The 3,682-nt window shown below is 54.5% G+C and overlaps 1 protein-coding gene across 1 annotated transcript in view; it reads right to left on the reverse strand.

Moving 5' to 3' along the window:
- ZYX (zyxin) overlaps positions 1-3,152 on the reverse strand; it is a 12,327-nt gene extending 9,175 nt beyond the window's left edge. The window contains exon 1 of the mRNA XM_009287139.1: positions 3,082-3,152. The gene's annotated coding sequence lies outside the window, so the exon portion shown is untranslated. The remainder of the gene's footprint in view (positions 1-3,081) is intronic.
- Between the last annotated feature and the right edge of the window lie 530 nt (positions 3,153-3,682).

Raw genomic sequence — 3,682 nt, forward strand, 5'->3', positions numbered from 1 at the left:
ACGGCGCCCCCGCCCGTCCCTTTGGGCTGCGACGGGGCGCAGCCAGCACCGCTGCAGCCGGGGCTCCCGTCCTCCAGGCAGTGCGGCCGCGGTCCTGCCCTGTGCAAGGACAGCCCGTGGGGTGGGAGGGGGGTAAGCACTCCGCTTGCGGCATGCGGGCAGACGAACCCGCTCCCCTCACTCCTGTCCACCACCAGACTCGAACAGCCAGAGGATAGCCCCGCCAAGGCGGCTGTTTCAGGAACCGCAGGTCTCGTGATGAGAGCCACATTTCCAGGATTCCCTCAGTCCTGCAATCCAGGCCAGGAATCTCATCCGTGCTAGAAACCTCCATGGAGCCAGATGCTTTGTTGTAAAGCCTGGCATGCCTATAGTCCTCCTAACACCCCAGCACAATAGCGCTTCCGCCAGCACAGGGGCTCTGTGCCAGTATTCTAAGTTGGCATGTTCAAATCAGTGCCCCTCCACACTGCCGGCCTCTCTCACACGGACAATAACAGCTGCTGGGACAGACAGCCCTGGTGCCACAAACATCCGCCCACCGCTAGTTCACCCATGGCTGCTGCTAAGACCCGCATGCCCCATTCTAAGCGCTCCCACGATTCAGTGCAGTATGGCGAGATGTAGTAACCTGTAACGGCTTCTCCAGGTGACAAGTGTGTGACAACATAGACAAATGTTAAGTCCATGCTGCTGCACTTTTTGTTCCCTTTGTGCAGGGCTGTCAAAGTGCATGCAACTCACCAAACTCTTTGGGGCTTTTCAGAAGGAGGAAGAGGCTGCAACACTAAGCAGCATCCAAAAAGCTGTGCTGAGCATCTCCCACGTGATCCAGCATGGGAAAGGGCCAAGGCATAAGAGTTATTAGCAAGGTCTGTCCTCAATCCCTCAGACTTGGAGGGGGTCAACAGACTTGCAAGTCAGAAGGGACTGACCAACTCCCTCTAGTCTCCAGCTTCCCACCGAGCTAGAGAAGCTATTAAAGAGACCTCCAGCCTTTCTTTAGAGACTTCTGCCTCGTGCTCCACTGTTTTGCTATGGTGTAATGAACCACATGGTAGTAGTTCTACCAGAATTTACAGCGTTACGAGCAGAACACCACAGTGACAATGCCACTTCTGACCATGATCCATACCCATACCCATCCAGGGTTAGTCAACACAGAGACAGTCTTGGGACATCAGCTGCTTCACAAAAAAGTGCTGGCTTTGCTACCAGCAGCTGCTATCTCCCTTAACCCAAAGCAGCCCATTTCCTACTATGCTGTGTCACACTTAAGGCCCTTTCTGCTCAGAGCTGTCTCCATCCAGCAGCTGCCCCTGCTCATCCTCACTTCTGTTTATCAGTCCACCCCCACACAGACCAAACAGGCTGAGAAAGGCTGGCCTTGCAGAGTCACCCCCCCCAGCCCTACAGCATTGCCAATACCATCTAAGCCTTACCAGAAACACACAGCTTACGAGAGTCCTGTGGTGCTGTTTGTAAAAGCTATTGCAGAGGGAGTGTCACACCAGCAGACCTAATCTCAAATCCTTCTCATCCTCACATTTTCCCTGAGGGGAGAGATTTTTCTGCCTGCTGTAACAGCATTTAAGATGACTCAAGTGGAGCTATGAAGAAAGACGTCCCCAAAGGACATGGTCAGGATACTTAGTTGCCTCATACACTGTTTCTCTCTAACAGAAAGCAAGGAGAAGTAGGAGGACAGAACCAAGTGACACCTCCCTCAGCAGCAGGGTCACCTCCCAGAAGGTCCCATGGTGGGTCTGCCACCTCTTATGCACCCAGACAGCTTTCAGTTCTTTGACCCCAGGACACCTCTTTCAAAAGCTCAGCTCCTTTCTTGGGGCAGCAAAAGGAGGAGGAACCTGAGGAAGCAGAAAGCTGAGTGTTATTTTTCACCTCTGTTGGTAGAAAGCAGTTTGGCTCCAGCCACGCGGGGAGCCCCTGTAAAAGCTAGCCCAGCGCCGTAGTCTGACACACCGCATCTGTACTTCCCCTGTTTGCCAACTTCCTCCCAACTGAGGGGGGTCAGAAGGAGAACTATAGCAAAAAATATAGAATATGAAGTGAACAGATTAAACAGATTTAGGAGTTACGTCTATTTTCATCCTCTCTTACAGACTAATTCCAGAAAGTTCTCCCAGCCTAGCCCAAATTTACAAAGCTTCAAAGAGAGCAAAGTCCTCCTATCAGCTATACAAGCTGCAAGGTACAGCCTTAGAACAACCGGGCTAGAACATGCCTTTCCCCACATATGGTGGGGCTGCCTTCTTCCCTTGGGGCGGGGGGGGGGGGGGAGAGGGGGGGAAAAACTCCAAAAAGGTATGCAAACATATTTAAAACGTTAGGAAGTTCTACGACTTTGCAGTACTTGCGTCTTCACTTTCTCAGGGCACTCCCAGAGAGACAGAAACTCATAAATTAAACAAATTTCATGCACAAAGAACCCCAGACTCCTCTCTCTCAAGCACATCTGGAAAAAGGCTCCATAGGTGTCTCACTCATCCAAAAACTCCAAAAAGGTATGCAAACATATTTAAAACGTTAGGAAGTTCTACGACTTTGCAGTACTTGCGTCTTCACTTTCTCAGGGCACTCCCAGAGAGACAGAAACTCATAAATTAAACAAATTTCATGCACAAAGAACCCCAGACTCCTCTCTCTCAAGCACATCTGGAAAAAGGCTCCATAGGTGTCTCACTCATCCGTACGCACACAAAAGAGAGCTTGTCCCGAGCAAAACCAGGCAACACCCCCTCCCTCTTCCCCACTGCTGGAGCTTTTACAGGAGCGTTTAGCTGCCTCCATTTCACCAGGAAGGACGAAAACTCACCAGATTAACACACACGCGAACCTCTCTTCTTGCGGAACGGCAAAAATACCCAGGAGCCACGACCTGAAGTCAACCCCAAAGAGACCGAGACTTTGTACGAGGCCAGCAACCCTCCCGGCGGGAGCGGCAGGAAGCCCGCGCCCCTCGACACGGGCGCACACCCCTAACTCGCTCAACGCCAGCCCCGGGGCTGCAGACAAAAAGCTTTTTCTGTAAGCCAAGAGAAGAGACGAGACGAGACTCACCTCTGGGGACGGGGCTCGGGGAGGGGGAAATGCCGCCCCCGGGGCTGGAGACAGATCGCGGGGCTGGGGCTGGGCTCCTCTGCCCCCACACGGCCAGCTGCCTCGGCCCGCCTGCCCGGCCGGGAAAGGCAGCAGAAATGAAAGGTGGGGGAGCTGCTGAGCCCAGACGCTTCCTACCAACTCGCGAAAAAAGCCTCGCCCAGGCAAAGTTGTTTGACCATAAAAGGAGAGAGGCTGCGCGAACAGCTGAGCTCACTCGCTGGGGAATGTGGCAAGGAGGGAAGGGGGGAAGGCGCGCACCGCCGGGGGACGGGGCTTGCTGGGGCAGTGGCGGCGGGAGCCCTGGGCTGGCATCTTGTGTGCACCCCCTTCGGCTTTAGGGGCAAGGGGGGGGTTATTTCTCTACCTGCCAGCGGTCACGAAGAAGAAATGTTTGTTGGGGCTTGCCCCCAGCCCTCTCTCGCGGCCTTACCGGGGCCTCGCAGCGCGGTCCCTCGCCCAGTGCCCACCCCGGGCCGGGCTCGCTGCATCCCACCCTCACAGAGCCCTGCTCCTCCCGCCTGCCCTAACTCCAGAGCTGCCCCCAGCCCATAAGTTCACT

This window comes from Aptenodytes forsteri, unplaced genomic scaffold (genome assembly GCF_000699145.1).
Source record: "Aptenodytes forsteri isolate BGI_AS27 unplaced genomic scaffold, ASM69914v1 Scaffold216, whole genome shotgun sequence".
Classification (NCBI taxonomy): Eukaryota; Metazoa; Chordata; class Aves; order Sphenisciformes; family Spheniscidae; genus Aptenodytes; species Aptenodytes forsteri.